Source organism: Vombatus ursinus, unplaced genomic scaffold (genome assembly GCF_900497805.2).
Source record: "Vombatus ursinus unplaced genomic scaffold, bare-nosed wombat genome assembly UNPS02014792.1, whole genome shotgun sequence".
NCBI classification, from domain to species: Eukaryota; Metazoa; Chordata; class Mammalia; order Diprotodontia; family Vombatidae; genus Vombatus; species Vombatus ursinus.
Window position 1 is genome coordinate 17,235,965 of NW_020954570.1, and position 20,071 is coordinate 17,256,035.

At 38.9% G+C, this 20,071-nt stretch overlaps 3 pseudogenes; 1 reads left to right on the plus strand and 2 right to left on the minus strand.

Moving 5' to 3' along the window:
* The first annotated feature begins 4,306 nt into the window (after window positions 1–4,306).
* LOC114048273 lies at window positions 4,307–4,774 on the plus strand (annotated as a pseudogene).
* A 625-nt stretch (window positions 4,775–5,399) lies between these two features.
* Window positions 5,400–6,683, minus strand: LOC114048316 (annotated as a pseudogene).
* A 2,540-nt stretch (window positions 6,684–9,223) lies between these two features.
* Window positions 9,224–9,772, minus strand: LOC114048317 (annotated as a pseudogene).
* Window positions 9,773–20,071: the final 10,299 nt, after the last annotated feature.

Consider the following 20,071-nt stretch of genomic DNA (forward strand, 5'->3'; position numbering starts at 1 on the left):
CTTACAGTATAGTAATATGGAAGAATATGTACACAAATAATCATAGCACATTTAAATTCCTCTTCCTTTCAGACTCAGTGCTAGACATCTTCAATAACATTGGTAAACACCTTTGGTAAATACATCAATCTGTTGGCAAACATTTATTACATGCCAAGTATTTTGCTAGGTACGAGGGAGACAAACGCAGCAATAAAACAATCCTTGCCTTCAAGAAGCTCACATTATATTGAAGGAAGATATCTACTTATAATTAAATGCAAATATATGTAAAGTAAATAAAAGATAACTTCAGGGTATGGAAGCACTAGGCACTAAGGGATCAGGAAACAACCCATTTGATATTTATAGTAAAAGTGGAATTTGCCTGTGGACAGTAAATTTCTTCACATGCCCCTGTGTGTAGATAACCTTCTACTAAAAATATCGACCCTTGGAACTTTTACAGATCCTCCTAAGGGACATCAATTATTATCAGTCAAAAGTGTTTGGCGTAGTTATTGACACAGGAAAACTCAAGTATACAAAGAATGCCTATAGTTCAGACTATAATATGTAGTTGAATGGAGAACCCATAGAATTGGTACATCAGAACATAATCTTGGATAAACTTGGTACATGGTCAGTGAATTAGACCCAGAATTGAATAGAAGAATGAACTCAAAGGACCTCAAGCTTCTCCCCAAAACATGGCCCATCTTTTGCAAATAATGATATATTTCTACTGATCCTATGTGGCTATTATAATACTGTGAATAATCAAATGCAACAGACTCCAAACACTTAAGGTTAAGGGCCACTCAAAAGCTAACGCTGAGCATGAGAGAAGCATGTTGGGTGTAAGCAGGTTGAAATACTATACAAAGGAAGAGTCACACAAGAAGTAGCATGAGTAATGTCATCAAAAAAAATGTAAACAATCAGTCTGTCAGTCAACAAAGATGTATTAAGCACCTACCGTGTTCTAGAAACTATATTAAGCACTGGGGATACAAAAAAAAAAAGGCCAAAAAACAGTCCCTGCTCTCAAGAAGCTCAGAGTCTAATTGGGGAGAGAAGAAGTAAATAATTATGCAAAATCAGGATATACATATATAGAACAAATTTGAAATAATAAAAAAAGAGAGTGCACTAGAATGAAAGGGGATAGAAAAAAACTTCTTGTAAAAAAACCCGTTTTAGCTGGAACTTGAAGGAATCCAGGGAAGCCATGAGGCAGAGTTGAGGAGGGAGATCATTTCAAGCATGGTGGGGCAGCCAGTGAAAAGAGCTCAGTCAGGAGATACAGTATAGAAAAACAAAAACAAAAACAAAACAAACAAACAACACTAGTCTTACAATAAGGGCTAGGGATAACCAATGGATAGTCCCTTGGTTCTACTGGTATCCTCTGCTACCTTGGACAAATCATTTAACTACTCTTAATTTATGTTCCCGTAAATGAAAAGACTATATCTTATAATAGTACATATTAGAACACATCTGTTCTTATCCATCCTGTGAGTCTTTTTTTTTTTGCCACATCTTCCTGTAAATTCTCTATACGTGATTCACCTAATATAAGATCATAGATTTAAAGCTGGAAAGGGACCTCAGAGGTCACTGAGTCCAACCCCCTCCTTTTACAGATGAGGAACTGGGACCAAGGGAGGTTAAGTAAATTGTCCAATGTTACCCAATTGGCATTACAACTAACGTCCTCCAATTCCAAACTCAGTTCTCTTTTTACTGCATCATTCTGTTGCCTTGAAGATCACAGATTTATCTAATTGCAAATTAGAATATGATAAGTATATGAAGAGTACTGTGAGATGAAATGAGGATGAGTTTTTCTGAGAGTCATCCCTGTTCCCCACCTGTATCTTCTAGCCTATGTTAATTGCATAAAAACCACTTTCTACATCTATATACTTTGGGAGAATCAGTCTCCTTAGGTATTTGCACACTAAGCTCTGTGAAAACACCCATGGAATCTATTACACACATACATATGTGTGCATATATGAAATGAATGAAAATATATATATGAAAAAGGAATGACAGAAATGAAAAAATATACATATATGTATATATGTAAATTGGTTTTCAATCACTTTCCCTCACTACATATTTTAAACACTGCACTATAAATAGCAGCAATCAAATGTAGAGGAACTACTTTTCCCAAGGAATTTCTTTTCATATTAAATTAATTAAGACCTGAAGCTGTAGACCAGAGGTGTCAAACTCATAGCCCATAGATCCCAAGCAGCAGTGAAACTCTCAAGTGTAGCCAAGCAGATTTGAAATGTAATGGGTCAACATTTAACTAAATAAATAAAAATACAATATAATGTTAATTTGTAGTTGCTTAAGTCAATGTGCTGCCAGCAGGGATCTGTTTCTATTTGAATTTGACCCCACTGCTATGGACAATTTTGCCATTGAGCAAATGTCAATCCTCTTTGAGACCTCAAAACAATAAGAAATGTCCTGACACAATCCAAGGGCATTTGTTATTCAAAGGCAATGTTCACATAATGTAAATTAACCAGACCCAAGACAATAAAACATGGACCGATAATGTTTAGTTTGAAAGCAGTGAAACCAAGGCTTACATTTCCTAGCCAACCTAACTTGGGCTAACTGAACTTCATAGCTCATTCTAATTCACCATACTTGCATAGATATCCTCCAACTGATGGAAACGGTGGCTGAAGATCTGTATTATGAAGAAAAGAAAAATGAGCCATTCCAAAAACTTGCTACATTTGTCAACTATAAATGCACCAGGAGTCATAAAGATGTAGGTTTGTAGCATGTTGGTGGGGGGTAAAGGGGCGCGGTGAGGAAATATGTGCTTTGTTCAAAATATTCTTTTGGGCAAGAGTAAGGCCACTAATTAATTCCTTTTTGTTTGAGAATGCAGTTTTCAGTCTCATTCCTAAGACTGTGCTATTCTTGTCTTTTGAGAGGCAGTGCAGGATTGAAGAGACAGATGGGAGCCTCTAAGGAGAATTTGAGTTAAGAACATGATTTGAAAGACTGGGAAATAGGGTCAGAATTTTTTCATTCTTTCCCAATAAGTGCAGGATGGATTTATCTATAGTGAATGTGCACCTAAACTTATGGTAATTAAAGGTTTCACAGTCATGAAAGCACCTTTGGGCAACCACCTGAGAAAATGGCAAGGAGAGGTTGTTGAGGGGAAAACCATCTTTTCCTTTTGTTGGCATGGCCTATTCTAGTATGCTAAACTAAGCTGTCCCTTGTTCTACTGGTATTAAATCAAATATTCTTCTTGTCAGAGGAGTAAACCAAGTTATCTCTTTCACAGAGCATTTCACAACTTCAGTACAATAAACAATGATTATTTCTGTTACTTTTTGTATAGTACCTGGATAAATAAGTCTGAGATCTGTGATATTCATCTGTCAGCGGCTGCTTTGTTTCTTTGTTCTTGTCATCAGAGGAACAAGAACTTTCTCATTAGTTGAATCTTATTCCTTTCTACTGCTACTGAGAAGTCTCAGTCCATGTCTAGTACCTTCACTGAGATACTTTTTTTAAAGGGTTATATATATCAAATATATATATATATATTTTATATATACATGTAGAGTGTGTGTATTTATATGTGTGTATATCTGTATCTATACCTCTATATCTATATATATCTAAATATATAGATATATATATGCCTACTTTAGTGACATGCTAGTCATACTAGAAAACAAACACCTACAATCCTCACCCCCTTGTCAGTAACATGGTTAAGTTGACCAGTCAACCCATAAAGTTTTCTCAATTTAAATATAAAAATCCTACTCTGCTTTGGGTGAAGGGAAGATGAGTGGCAAGAATTTTCCTCTTTTCTTTTCTAAAATTGAGCAATTTCCATTGGTTAACATAGACTACAGATTATTTTCCGGCTAAGGGTTTCTCCCTCTAGGTCAAGGAAAATATAAAGAGGTCCATATAGCTAAAAGACAAACTGTTTTCCTGCCTCTTTAAGCTAAGACTACCACCTCTTACTAATTCTTTCCTTTTAAGAAAAGTTAAGTTACAGTTTCACATGAATTTAACATTTCTTTCCCCAAAAAACACCCTCAGTGAATCCTTCTTTCTACCCATCTTCCACTTCCCCCATTTTAAACACTTCTTCCTCCCTATCCCCCAAGCCACAAGTCTTTGCTGAAAAGCAAACTTGATTAGATAGAAGTAGTGGTTATGTTCTCCAACTCCGTTCCTCACTAACACATTTTTTCTCAGTCTTCAAAAAGTCATCAATACAGTCCTGGACGGGGAGGACGTTTGGTTGCAGGAGATGAGCGGGTCCTCAGGCCGAGTGTCTGCAGTTTTGCTTCACTTAGGCACGGGGTCCTCCTGCGGGGCCCAGCATTGCAGACTCCAAGCTCAGGCCCCGAGGGTCGGGCTCGGCCTCCAGGGAGCATCTTGACGCTCTCGTGAAGAAGGACAAGGTGGTGGTGCTCTTGAAAGGGACCCCCAGCAGCCCCAGTGCATCTTCAGCAACGCTGTGGTGCAGAACCTGCGGCTGCACGGCACCACCAACTATGTGGCCTATGAAGTGCTGGAGGATCCCGACCTCCGTCAAGGCATTAAAGACTATTCCAACTGGCCAACCATATCTCAAGTGTACCTTAAAGGTGAGTTTGTTGGTGGTTGTGACATCCTCCTCCAGATGCATCAGAACGGAGATCTAGTGGAAGAACTGAAAAAGTTGGGAATTCGATCAGCATTTTTAGATGAGAAAACTGATCAAGACTCAAAATAAAAAGCCTGCAAGAGTCCTCCTTAAGAAGAGTGCTCTATGACTGGAAATGAAATCTTTTTAGTGTCAAAGACTGGTTACCAAAACAGCCTGACTGGTTTTTGTTCTCATGTTTTTTAGGAAGGCAACTCTTTGTACTGACACTAAACAGTATTGAAGTGATTTTAGTTTCTTTTCTGTCTGGTGTTTTAGGCTAAGAATTCTATTGTGAATTTAATTATAACTACTGTACTGCAATAATTGAATATTATGTTTTGAGACAAATATAAAAAATCATTCTTTTATTGTCTTATACTTTTATTGTTTATTGTCTTATATTCTTTGCCCAATGCAAACCAAAATATTTTGAGTCATCCTAGTCAATTATTGTCATTATTATTGATTCTAAGTATATGTCACTCTATAAAAACCAAAGGAAACTTATGTAGCCCTTTTAAGGAAAATGATGGACAAGGTAAAAATGATAACTGCTGAGGTTTGGTTTTGTTTGTTTTTATAAGAAATAAAAGAAACTGCCAACCTATGTAAAAGGTTAAAAAAAAGTCATCAATAATGGGAAAAGAAATATTAAAAACATCACTTAACCCTAATTCCTTCCCCCCACCACCAAAAAAAAAAAAGGAAGGAGTTATCTAAGGGCACCAAAAACATGGTATTTTGTGCCCTGAGTTACATCTAGTATGGAAACTTGGAAGATGGGAGGGGTGAGATAGAAAAGGACATGAAGATATGGGTAATTTTTATATTGAAAGGGTTCCTTTCTTATGTCATTGAGGAGGCACTACAGATGAACACCTCTGTCGTTGCATACGGGTCATAGTTGACAGGAGGGTGGCAATCTTTAAAGTAGTCTTTCTTCTCCTGACCAACCATCCTTAGAATGCAGGTGCCAGTGCCATAGTTAGCCATGCCAGCAGAGAACTTGTTCATGTTGCATGTCTCATGGAAACTGTAAGCATTGTCCAGACCCTCTTCAGGGTATGGGTATGGGACTGATGTCATTTATTTAATCTCTTGATGGCTTCTTCGATGTACTTTAGACCATTCTCATCTCTCCTAGCCTTGGTACTTAAGTTAGTAAGGCAACCAACTCCATTCCAGTTCCCAGGGAATGGTTTGGGATTGAATGTTACAATCATTCCCAAATCTTTACACCCCCAATGGAAGATGAAGCAAGAAGTCTAGAGGAGATCCTTCTATTTCAATCCTTTCACAAGGTCCTATCTGGAACCTCCACTGGATTGTCATTCCCTCAGCTTTTGCTCGTATATAGGTAAGCACAGTAATGAACTTCCACCCTATCTCTTCCACAGGTTTTATTGGCTCCCCCACCACAATAATGTGGACCATGGGACCCAGGGAAGCCATTGGAAGGTCAGCTAAAAAGGTGTCCATCTGTTCCTATAAAAGTGTATTCTTTTTTTGTTTTGTTTTGTTTTAGGCAGTGGGGGTTAAGTGACTTGCCCAGGGTCACACAGCTAGTACTTACTAGTGTCAAGTGTTTGGTCTGAGGCCAGATTTGAACTCAGGTCCTCCTGACTTCAGGGCTAGTGCTCTATCCACTGAGCCACCTTGCTGTCCCAAGAGTATATTCTTGCTCCATGCCAAACCAAGGTTTCTAATTGGACGCCATAGCCATTATTCATTCACAAGTATACCTCAAATTGGTCTCTGCAAGCTTGCAGTTATACCTGAAAACTTCACAGAAAACCAATTTGTTGGGGTGTTTTTGGAAGGGGTCTCAGAATAAAGCAGAAGGAATAAGGTGCATGTCACCATCAGATTCTTCAGACTGAAAAGTGCTAAAGCCATAAAATTCCATTCAAGAAGTTTATCAGTGTTCTTTGGTTCAGAGTCTAGGGTCAGGATTTTATAACAGTCCCTCACCAGTGCCGCTGATCCAGATATACATCTGGATATACAGATATCAGATACTGATACTGATCTCAGATATACAATCTGAGAGTTTTCCATTTATCAGAGTCTTGCTAATGAGCCTCCAGGTAAGAGCTGCAAATGCTGTCTCCTCCTAGAAGGGAATTACCCAAGGTTACAGAAAATGTCAGTGATGGGAGGGTAAATAAAAGGTTCTTAAATCCTATTCCAACATTCTTTCTACCAGATCATTTTGAAATAGCTGTAGTAATTATCAGAAAAGTCTAGGAATAGGCTGTGTATGAAGATTTGTAACCTAAGGAGGTTAAAATGAGTAAATATTTAAAATTAGAAAACATTATTCAATGGATAGTTTTATAAATGACCCTATATGGCATAGTCAGTTTTTTATAGCCCAGTATTTTTGAAACAGTGAACTGAGCATAAAATTGCTATGAAATTCAACAAAGTTTCAACAGTAATGCTTTTACTTCATACTTTCTACCTCTCTCTTTAATATTTTCTGAGCCTACTGAGTTTATTGTGGGCAGTGACTCTCAATTGGTTTGTTGACTATTAAAACAAAAAGCTTTGATTCAGTAGAGCAAAACCCATTAATGACTTTTCTCCAATGCTCCAACAAGGTATATCATATGCATAATATCAAAAACCTATGAGACTGCTTGAAAGATATAACAGCAGAGGTAACCTTGCTTGACAACCTTCAGATCATTAATATCATTCCAGATATTTCTGGCACTGTTGTGGAAGTGATCTGGTTAAAAAAAAGAATCCAGTGGAAGAGGGATTCTCTATAGACCATGGGTTCTTAACCATGTGTGTGTGTGTGTGTGTGTGTGTATGTGTGATGGATATCTTTGGTTGTAACTCAAGCCTATGGACCTCTGCTCATAATAATGTTTCAAATATGAAATAAAATATAAATATTAAAAACATAATATTGTTCATTCTGGCCTTACCCTCTCAGGGCCACTCTTGCTACATTTCCCCTCAAGGTTCCAGTGTACACTGAGAGATTTGGAACATCTCTTCCATTCCACCAACTATGATGAAAAATGAGACACCATCTTATTTTAGGGACCCAGTGACTAACATCCCAATTCCATGTAACCACTTACCATCAGGTAGCTTTTACAAAGGAATATTTACTTCAAAGATATAGCCAGAACCAAGATATAGCTAAACTTTTTCTTAACAGTTTGGAGGTATAATCCCTCTTATATGCCTGGAGTGAGAAGCGAATTAGGTTCACAATTTATCTCAGTTCCTACGTAGCATTGGTTCTACCAATTTCACAATCAAAGTCTTCAGCCATTGCTCACTCCTGGGCTGACTATAATACTTGACCTGGATTCCTGGTTTCTGCAATACTCATGGCTCATGTTCTCAGTCCAGATTAGAGACTCCATTCCTTGCACTTAGAATGGAAAAGATTTAATAAAAAGTCCTAATATTGAGGCCTATTTCTCAGAATTTATATGGGCTCTGGGGGAATAAAGCCTCACAGCCTTTTGCCTTATAGAATTGTTATCAAAGGATAGAATTAGAGAGAATCACCTCACTCCCTCAAATGTAAAAGCAGCAAAAGCCTACAAAAGCCCGCAAAGGCAGTTGCTACCTGAGGACCTTTTGAAGACTACAACAATTTTGGCTATAAAGCCAATGGAAAAAAGCTACGTCCTAACTCTGTGGTAATTCAAACAGTCTGAACAGAACAAATTACAGAATATCCACACATACTCCAGTCTGTGATAGCATCCTCCATGCAGATAACACTATCTTAGCAAACTGGTGTGGTCTGCACATGTACTAAAACCTCACTGCAATATAATTTACAGAATTTTACTTACATTAACACCAAGATCCTTTAAACAACTGACTTCCTCAACCAATTTGTGCTGTGTTATTTCCAAAAAATAATTGAAGTGTGTTCATTTAACTCTTTTTTGGTGTGTTTCCTACACATGTGCTTTGCTACCAACATATTGTCATTCTTAATCCACTCTTGACATGGATGCTGTATTTGTGAGAGAGTATATACTCCAAGTTTATGAGAAAATGTTCTTTAGCTACTGGTTTCCATTGCTATCTCAGTAAATGCCTTTGCTAACAGCCAGTTGTGCCTACTGGCTATTAGTAAGAAGCATACTTGTGAGCTATATATAGTATTGACTAGAAATAAAGACTTACTAGATGTCCTTTGACCCCAAGGTAGCAGCCACTTTCTGAAGAAACCAAAACTACTCTGGTGGATTAAGTTGAGAAAGGAGCTCAGAGGTGATGCTGTATACATGGCTATGAAACAGAGATGTGCGAAGGCATCTCCCCCATTCCTTGGCAAAAGTGAAAGGGCCTCATTTGTGGAACATTGCATATAAAATATCAGATTTTTTTGATACATTGATCAATTTTGCTGATTTTTTTTCTTTTCACCTTTTTCTTTTTTCTCTTAAAGTATTTGTTATATGAAATGACTTTCTGAGAGGGGAAAAAGGGGAAGGGAGGGATACAGGGGAAAATTTAGGCCATGTAAAAACCAAAATTGTCAATAAAAATTTATTTTAAAAAGATGGGGTAGAAACTGTCCTGGTCTTTTTGATGCAGAAACTCTTGTTGATTGACTTCACCATTTCTGTCTAGATCAGCTATATCAATCATTTCCTGCGTCTCCTCATCGCTGACATCTTCACCTAGATCAAAGGCCACACGTTATATGTTTTTGAGGGTGATTTTTTCCAGTTTTATCATCATCAAAAAAGTTGAAAGCCTTCTGAATTTCTTCCTCAACATCCCTTTCAGCCATTTTTTGGTCATCAGAACCAAGAAATTATTGAAATTGATTTTACCTGTCCCTTTTCCTTGTCAATTTCATAAATCAGTTTCTTGATCTCTTCTTTCTCAGTTTGGAAACCCAGAGCTCTCATGGTCACCTGCAGCTCCCTAATGTCAATTGTTTCAGTTCCACTTTTATTTAAGAGATTAAATGGTTCCATAATTTATTTTTTCTGTTCTTCTTTGGGATCATATTTGGGTCCCACATGGTTAGCTCGGCAGACTCAAATTTGGCTTCTGGACCCTACTGGCCTCACCTGGGCTGTAGGACATGTAGTATAGGTCCCGTTACTTTGGTAGGGAAAGAGCAACAGTTGGGAGGAGGATTGGCCTGGCAACAGACTGGACGCCACACCCCCATCCCCGACTGAGGCCGAACTGACAGGCCAAGCAAAGGGCCAAACAACAGGCAAGTCAAGCAACAGAAGCAGGAAGCTCAGTGTACCTGGCCAAGGCTCAAGACAGCACCCCACCACTGGGTTTATGGTAGTGGCATCTGGGAATGGGGTGGGAGGGATGGAGAGGAGAGGGAGAAAGATGACTAGAAGAGAGGCCCCTACTAGAACCTAGAGAAAGAGAATATGAAGGCACTGGGCTTGGGCCTGGGATTGAGAGCAAAGAGTGGGGTGGGGCAGGGCTTTCTAGAATTAAGGAGCAGGCACTGTGCTGGCTCTCTATGCATTGCAGCAACCCATTAGAAATTATTTTTGTTGTTGTTGGGGTTGGGGGTGGCCGGTTTGGATATATAGTTGGAATGCCTTATATGCTTCTGGGATCCACTGGAGATATTTCAGATGTTGTAAGGATCCATTAAAGAAAGAATTCTTAATTGTGTGTGTAACCCTTTCTTTGGCAGTCTAGTGAAGGCTATGGACTTGGTCTCAGAATGATGTTTTTAAATGCATTAAAAAAAAATACATAAGATTATAAAAGAAACCAATTACATTGAAGTAAAGATTTGTTTTTCCTTCAGTTCACCAGTCCCCTAAAATCTGTCCACTGGCCCCTTGAAGGATAAGCAGGTTAAGAATCATCAGAGGAATCTTCAAGCAGGACAGTTGGATTCCTCACTTGGAAGGGGGTGGGGGTGTGGAGAAGGCAACTCCCAGTCAATTCCAGGTTCCTGATATTGGTAGGGAGAGCCCACACATACATGCTGATGGAGCACATTTCCCCTCTAAAAGGGAAAGTTCTTAATTTATTTCCTTCCTCCCTTCTTTCCCTTCTTTCTCTCCCTCCCTCCCTCTCTCTCTATCTCCCTCCCTACCCCCCCCCTGTCTTTATTGGAAGGAGGTTATTTTCACAGATTTGCTTTTCCTTTCTCATTGTCTTTGTGCAATGACATGCCTTTACACAGATACACAGGCAGGCAGGCAGTAATCTATGAAATTTTTGTAAAATGGTGTTATTTGTTGTGGTGCTGGTGACAGTTGTTGAATTATATCTCATGTACTTGAGAATAAATGTGTGATCACCAAGTCTACAAGTTATTATAGACCTAGATCTTCATGGAACACCGTTAACTTTTGAATTGTACAAGATATATGCCTTATAGACTTTGCAGAGGCTTTTTAGTATAAGGTACTGGGAGAAGATACTTAAAAGAACAATACATAAGTCCCTAGAGAACTAGTCAGAATTCAGAATACATTCAGATATGCCCAAAGCACCTCAACTGATTTCTTGGGACAAGAATGTTTAACTGAGTGAAGAGCATAGGGAGTAAGAGTTGATCAGGGGACCTTGATGAGTTGAGTTCCTTCCAGCCCCCTTGAGATCTCAGAATGTAAAAAGGGGCAGATAAAAAATAAGATGTTAAGCTAGCTGTATTTGCTCTATGTATAAAGGGTAAATCCTCTTACATTTGTATTGAATGATTTATGCCTTATAAAGGGTATGATAGGATCATAGCTGGTGGCCTAGGCACACAGATTATTAAGAAGGGCAGTCACTCTTTCGTTTTAAAATGAAGTACAAAAAGGAGGGGGGGCAGAGCCAAGATGGTGGAGGCAAAGCAATGACTGCCTTGAGCTCTCTCCCAAAGCCCTCCAAATACCTAAAAAAAATGGCTCTAAACAAATTCTAAAGCAGCAGGACCCACAAAAAGACAGAGTGAAACAAATTTCCAGCCAAAGACAGCCTGGATGGTTGATCACAAAGGTATATCGTGCCAGGCGGGGAGAGGAGTACAGTTCTGTGCGGGCACGCAGGCCACAGCGACCCTGGAACAGGCATCAGAAGACTGAATCGTGGGCAGCTGCGGCAGTTTCCAGACCTCTCAACCCCTGAAACCCAAAGACAACTTAGAAGGTCAGTGGGAGAAGTCTGTGACTTCAGTGAGAGAGAAGCTAGGTCTCAGCCACAAGTCTCGAGCGTGGCCTAGGGCTCCAGCTTTTTCCTAAGCTCCAGACCCACAGACTGAGGGGGAATCTAGTGGCTAATCAGAGGGGAATTGCAGAGGTCTCTTTGCCAGTGCTCAGGCAGGAATCTCTTGCTTTGCCCACTCTTGGATCTGGGTCACAGTTCTGAGGGGCGGTCCTGGGGCAAGGAGGAATGCTGGTGTGGTGGAGCTTGTTGTGGTGGTGGAGAAGAAACACCTCACCCCTTATCATACCACTTTGGAAGAACTGAAAATTTGCAGGTCCCTAGAAGTATCTCTGAAAACTGCTGTACAAATCCCCAAAGCTTGGGACAGTACCTTCTCCACATTGGAAGCAGATCTCTACCTTAACAAAGAGTTTATAACTCAAATAATTGGCCAGGATCATGAGCAAGCAGCACAAAAAGAGTCAGACTATATTATCTTACTTTGGTGACAAAGAAGGTCAAAACATACAAGCATAAGAAGACAACAAAGCCAAAGCTCCTACATCCAAAGCCTCCAAGAAAAATATGAATCAGCCCCAGGCCTTGGAAGAGATCAAAAGGGATTTTGAGAAGCAAGTAAGAGAAGTAGAGGAAAAACTGAGAGTGATGCAAGAAAATTATGGAAAAACAAGTCAACAGCTTGCTAAAGAGACCCAAAAAAATACTGAAGAAAATAACACCTTAAAAAATAGCTTAACCCAAATGGCAAAAGAGGTCCAAAAAGCCAATGAGGAGAAGAATGCCCTCAAAAGCAAAATTGGCCAAATGGAAAAAGAAGTCCAAAAGATTACTGAAGAAAATACTTCTTTAAAAATTAGAATAGAGCAATTGGAAGCTAGTGATTTTATGAGAAATCAAGACATGGTAAAACAAATCCAAAAGAATGAAAAATTAGAAAACAATGTGAAATATTTCATTGGAAAAACAATTGACCTGGAAAATAGATCCAGGAGAGAGAATTTAAAAATTATTGGACTCTCTGAAAGCCATGATCAAAAAAAAAAGCCTAGATGTCATCTTTCAAGAAATTATCTGGGAAAACTGTCCAGATATTTTAGAACCAGAGGGCAAAACAGAAATTGAAAGAATCCACTGATCATCTCCTGAAAGAGATCCCCAAAGGAAAACTCCTAGGAATATTGTAGCCAAATTCCAGAGTTTCCAGGTCAAGGAGAAAATATTACAAGCAGCTAGAAAGAAACAATTCAAGTATTGTGGAAACACAATCAGGATAACACAAGATTTAGCTGCTTCTGCATTAAGGGACTGCAGGGCATGGAATATAATATTCCAGAGAGCAAAGGAGATAGGATTACAACCAAGAATCACCTACCAGCAAAACTGAGTATAATTCTGTAGGGGGAAAAAATGGTCATTCAGTGAAATAGAGGACTTTCAAGCATTCTTGATGAAAAGACCAGAGTTGAATAGAAAATTTGATTTTCAAATACAAGACTCAGGTGGAACATGAAGAGGTAAACAGGAAAGAGAAAATCATAAGAGACTTATTAAGGTTGAACTGTTTACATTCCTGCATGGAAAGATGATATTTGTAACTCATGAGACATTTGTCAGTATTAGGGTAGTTGGAAGAGAAAAAAATTATATGTACAAGTATATAGATATAGATAGATAGAGGGCACAGGGTGAGTTGAAAATGAAGGGGTCATATCTGGACAATAAAACTAAGGGGTGAGAGAAGAATATACTAGGAGAAGGAGAAAGGGAGAGGTAGAATGGGGTAAATTATCCCCCCTCAAAAAAAAAAACAGAAAAGAAAAGGTTCTTAAAGTGGAGGGGAAACGGGGGAAGGTGAGAGGGAATGAGTGAATCTTATTCTCATAGAATTTGACTTAAAGAGGGAATAACATACACACTCAATTGGGTGTGGAGATCTGTCTTACCCTATAGGAAAATAGGGGGGGAAGGGGACAGGAGAGTAGGGGAATGACAGAGAGGAGGGCAGAATGGGAAAGGGAGTAATCAGAAGCAAATACTTCTGAGGAGGGACAGGGTCAAAAGAAAGAATACAATAAATGAATGGGCAGGATAGGATTAAGGAAAATAGAGTTAGTTTTTCACAGCATGTCTACTATGGAAGTGTTTTGCATAACTGCACATATATAACCTATATTTAGTTGCTTGCCTTATCAATGAGGGTGGGTGGGGAGGGAGGAAGAGAGAAAATTTGGAGCCTAAAGTTTTAAAAACATTGCATGTTTTCACATGCAACCGGGAAATAAGAACTACAGGAAATGTGGTACAGAAATCCATCCTGCCCTACAGGAAAATTGAAGGGGAAGGGGATAAGAGAAGGGGGGGAGAGAGAGAAGGGAAAGCAGACTAGGGGAAGGGGTATTTAGAATGCATGCCATCTTGAGGTGGGGGGAGGGGTGAGATGGGGTGAAAATTTGGAACTCAAAATCTTGTGGAAGTAAATGTTGAAAACAAAAAAAAAATAAAAATTACCATAAAAAAAGAAAAGAAAAAAAGTAAGCACAAAGAAGTTTTTATATTTTCCTATTCCTTTAGAAGGTGTGAAGAGGTTCATTCACTAGTTTGAATTCTAGAGAAGCTAAGCATTGATTGATAGGAGGGCCAGCCAATCTCCTGGTGGCCTTTAAAAAAAAAACACACACACACATACACAGTCAGCTTTTAGAAAGGTGAGAGATTTTGGTTTTGATTTTGGTTTTTCTCTCCACCTGCTTCCCCATGACAGTGTCAAAGTCTAGATTTCAGTTGAAAGGAGTTGACATAGAATTAGGCCCCTAGAGTTGAATTGAGCTGTGAAGAGCTGTAGGACTAGGGAGGTCAGTTAAGCAATCTTTCCAGCAGAAATACCGAGTCAAGAAAAGACAGACATTCAAACCCTATAGTCCTAAAGGTGAGAATGCCTTAGCTGTGCCTTAGCTGCATGTGTTCGCTATTTGTCTGCCTCTCTGCTATAAGTGACCACTCTCTCCTGTGCATATTTATGAGATAGTGTACCCCAGGATAATAATTCTTTCTATCTGCTTCCTTTACCCTATTTAGTGGCTTCTTTGTTCTTTGACTCTTAGAAAGTATCTCACAATTAACGGCCCTCAGGATGAGAAAAGGCCTTCTCTATATTGTCCTCAAGAGATTCCTTTCCCATATTTTAAGCTAAGTGAATATGGCCCTTTAAAGCTCTTACCTCATTCCTTTGTTTGTCCTTGTTGGCTCTTCTGTAGCAAAGTCATTAGCCAGTTCTAGTGACTGCTTCTGCCATTTGTGTGAAATCTGGATGGAATCCAGGTTTTATTCCTAATAAAGGTCATGTGCCAAGTTGGTCATCTATATTCAGCACTGGTTTTAACTTGAATTTGTAGGCTCATAGGATCCTAGCTCTAGAGGCTGGAAGGAACATTAAAGGCATCCTGTCTAAACCATTCATTTTATACACAACGGAACCAAGATGGAGAAGTTAAGTAGCTTCCCCAGGGCCACATTCCAGAAGTGTTTGAGAAGGGCTTTGAAGGAAGTTCCTCTGGACTCCAAATTCACTTCTCTAATTAATAGGCTACATTGCCTTCCTTGACATTTTTGACCCTGTCTCCCAGAAAGGGTCCTTAGCAGATTAATCTCCTCATATTTCTAAGATCCTTCTGGTTTCTAGATTGTTGGCAGAATTGAGATGATGCACAGTACCTCCTGCCTTACAGACTTTTCTGTTATCTTTTTAATACTTTAAAAAATTTTTGGTTGTTTTTTATAAATTTTTCCTTCATTTTAAATATGAAATAAGAAAAGAAAAAAAAGAATATTTCCATGTATACAGCAGAATATAAGAGAGGATTCATTTCCTGTTATCTTCTGAGGGCCCATCCTTATAGGAATAAGTTTCTGGAACTGACATTCATAGTGAAAAATAATTGTACATTAAGCAATTAATAGAATTCTCTTCCTACCAATCAAGGTCATCACATTAAGCTTCATATATTGTTATCGTTTTTAATAAATTTTGAGAGGAATATACATGTAGGACTTCATAAAAAGTTAATGAACATGATTAATTTTCTAAAACTTGAATTTGGCTAATTTGGGCAATCCCAAATATTTACCAAATATTTACCTAATTTATCAAATACAGAGTACAATGAACCTGATTATGAATTAGTAAAACAAGGATCTGTTTGAGTCCTTGTCTTTGGCTTTCTATGTGAATTTTAATTTTTTATCTATTTATGAAATTAGAATACTAATGGCTATCCACCTATTTCCTTGAAGTAAGCAATCTAGTGTACATGACAATAAAACACAATAGAAAACAAGTATAAAAACAAAAGTGAACAAAGATCTCATTTTTTTCTAAACTGTTTTCCAATTCTTATTTTTTTAAAAGAAGAATGAAAGTACAATAAGATGGTACTCCAACCATTTTCCTGCCATGCCACTCAGCTAGATATTATTGCTGTTGCTGCTGCCATCTCCACCTTCTGGTTGGACCTCATCCTCTGGCTCCCATCAATGGGCTGAACTCTTTTGAGTGATGAAAGAGTTCAACATATATATAGCAGGGATTGAGATCTGGACCCCAGAAAGGAAAAACCCCGGACTTTCCCACAACACCAAATCTCTGGCATTTGCCTGAGGCTCTAATCCCATCAACTGGCCTTTCACTGTGACTATGCCCAATCTCCCAATTCTCTGTTACCCTTAACCTAGCCTAGCCCTTCATTGTCTTACCTCCCTATGGTTCCCAGTCACTTCCCACCCTTAATACTAGCTAGGCTCCATTCTCCCTTGGCCATATGATCCAAATCCCTGGCATTCTATTACCTCACAGTCCCGCAAAGACTACTTGGCCACTCCCAGATCTCTCTCACAGTCTTTCTGTATATGAGGTCCTTCTTGTCTCCATTAAGGTGCTCAGATTTTTATAATCTAGCCAATAGCTAAGTAATGTTCAGATTTCTGAAGAGTCTGGCCAATATGGTGGATGTTCTAATAAACCTTGTGTTTGGCTGAAAAAAAAAAAAGACCGGGTCAAATTCATTCAGATAGGACCTGTTTGTTGTGATTTTGGAGTCCCAGCACCCCTAAACCCCTAAATCTCGACAAACCTACCACACTGCATTCTATCTTCCCATCAAGCCACTACATATGGCACTTCCTCACCTCCTTCCACCTTGCAGTGGGAATAGTAATCAAATTAATACAACAATTCCTTAGAAGGGAATGTTAATTGATTGCCTAATGATTATACTCAGCATCATCTTAACGTTACAGAACAAAATACCCCTTCCGTCCAGGTGTTCTTTTCCCCTCTTAGAATAGATTCTTTATTAAAGAGGGTAACAAAATACCTATCACCCTCCTAGAGGATGTTTTTGTTTGTTTGTTCATTTGTGTTTGTATTTATATCTCGAGTGCTTAGTATAATCATTCTAGGACCATTGTAAGCACTTCATAAGTGTTTTGCCATTCATTCATTAATTTAACAACTTCATTTTTTTGTTTTTCAGTCATTTTCAGTTCCTGACTCTTGGCTACCCCATTTGGGATTTTCTTGGCAAAGATACTGGAATGGTTTGTCATTTCTTTCTCCAGATCACATTAGAGATGAGCAAGCTGAGACAAACAGGGTCAAGTGACTTGCCTCAGATCATGCAGATAGTAAATGTCTGAGGCCAGATTTGAACTCAGAAAAATGAATCTTCCTCACTCCAAGCCCTGCACTCTATCTGATGGGGATGGGATTTGAACCATGTCTTTGGGATCTGGACCCCAGAAAGGAAAAACCCTAGACTTTCCCACCTGGCCAAATCTCTGGCTTTCACCTGAGACTATAATCCTATCAACTGGCCTTTCACTGTGGCTACACTCAATCTCCCATTTCTGTTGTTACCTCCCAATTGCCCCTGGCCACTTCTCACCCTTAATCCTATCTAGACTCCATTCTCTCTTGGCCACATGGTTCAGGTCCCTGGGTTCTGTTCACCTCAGTTTACTGGCCACTCCCACCTAGATCCTCTTTAGACCCCTCCTCCAGTCTCCCCAAACTACTTGGCCACTCCTAGATCCCTCCCACAGTCTTTCTGTATATAAAGTTCATCTTGTCTCCATTAAGGTGCTCAGATTCTTATAATCTAGCCAAGGGTTCAGATTCTTAAGATCTAGCCCTCTTGAATTAGCAATACAAATGCTTAGATTCCTTGAGAGTCTGGCCAATGTGAGGGATGTTCGAATAAACCTAGTGTTTGACTGAAAGAAGACTTGGGTCAAATTCTTTCAGGCAGGACCCACTTTTGTGACTTTGGAGTCACAGCACCCCTAACCTTTGAACCTCAACAAATCTACTACACTACCTAGTTGCCTCCATAGTATGCACTGAAAGCCTCATTCATTTCCATATCATGGCATCTGCTAATTTCATGATTTTTTTTAAATTAAAATGCACATTCAGATCTTCAAAATTCTATCTTGAAAACTCCCTAAATAATAGTACATTGTGACTGATTTTGAGCTATGATATAGATATATAGGAAAACATAGCAGTTCTACTTTGAAAATGTCTTTTTTTATTTATTTTTTTTTAGGCAATTGGGGTTAAGTGACTTGCCCAGGGTCACACAGCTAGTAAATGTCAAGTGTTTGGTTTGAGACCACATTTGAACTCAAGTCCTCCTGACTTCAGGGCCAGTGGTCTATCGACTGTGCCACCGAGCTGCCCCTTGAAAATGTCTCAGAAATCAAAAATGTAACCACGGTCTCTCTTTCTTATTTCAAATCACTTTAGAAGCAAGCAGCACCTAGATCAGCCCTTTGCAGAAGAAATCCATAACTTGGGGCTTTCCCATCCTGAGCAGAAGTCCAGGGCGTGTGACAAAGCTTCATAGTTATATAATGCTTTAGCTATCATCTTTCTTACAAATCTTGTGGATTACACCTTTGAAACATTTCTCAAATAATCCCCCCTTCCCTGCTCTAATATTGCCACCACACTGATGCTCAACAACTCATGCTTGGGCTATTGCAGTAGTTTGCTGGTGGGCCTGCCTACTTCAAGGTTCTCATCATTCCAATCCATTCTCCATTCAACCACTGAAGTGATTTTCCTAAAACATAGGTTTGAATATGACTTCTTCCTTCCTCAATAAATTTCAGTGGCTCCCTATCACCTCTAATATAAAATTTAAAAAATCATCTATTTGGCATTCAAAGCCTTTCATAAGCTAGCTCCCCCATCCCTTCTCCAAACTACCTTTCCAAACTTCTTACACCTTACTGTTTGCCATGAACTCTGATTTATTGATATTGGCCTCTTTGCTGTTGCAAGAACAAGACTCTATCTTTCCACTTGGAGCATTTTCTCTGGTTATCCTTCATGCCTGGAATGCTATTTTTCCTCATCTCCTCTACTGACATCCCTGACATCCTTCAAGTTCCAGACAAAATCTTATCTTCTACAAGAAACCTTTCCAAACCCCTTTAAATCCTAATGCCTTCTCTTTCTTATTTATTTTCTATTTACCCTGTGTATGTAGCTTATTTGTATATATTTCTTTATTTGTTGCCTCCCTGACTAGATTATGAACTCTTTGAGGACAGGGATTCTTTTGCCTCTTCTTGTACTCCCCCTAATTATCACAGTGTCTGCATATAGTAGACATTTAATAGATGTTTATTGATTGGCTGACTCTCACTCGTTGCTGGCAAAAAATATCTTTATTTTGCCATGGTTCTTATAGAATCATAGGATGTCAGAGCTAGAAAGATCCCTAGAGATCATTCTGTTCAACACCTTAATTTTGATAATAATAAAAACAAAATCTCACATTTATGTGGAGCTTTTAGGTTTACAAGCAACCTTAGAGATGATCCGAGATTCAGAGAAATGAGGTGATTTGCCCCAAATAATATAACTAGTAAATTGCCAAATCTGAGACTTGATTCCAGGGTCTTCTGAAGCCAATTATAGAGCTCTTTCTACAATGCTGTTTTTCTTCCTTCAAAGAGACTCTCTCTTGGGGAGTCAGGAAAATGTTGCTACTCATTTCCTCCCAGAGCTTTTGTCACCACAATATCCTCTATAGGTCACTGCAATGGACTCTATTAATATCTCAAAAAATAGTAGCCAGAGGGGCAATTAGATTCCCAAATAAGTCATTTGAGTGTTTGTCAGTTCATGAATTAAGGATTCTGACTAAATTCCTTTGATTTAGGAATACCTTTAATATA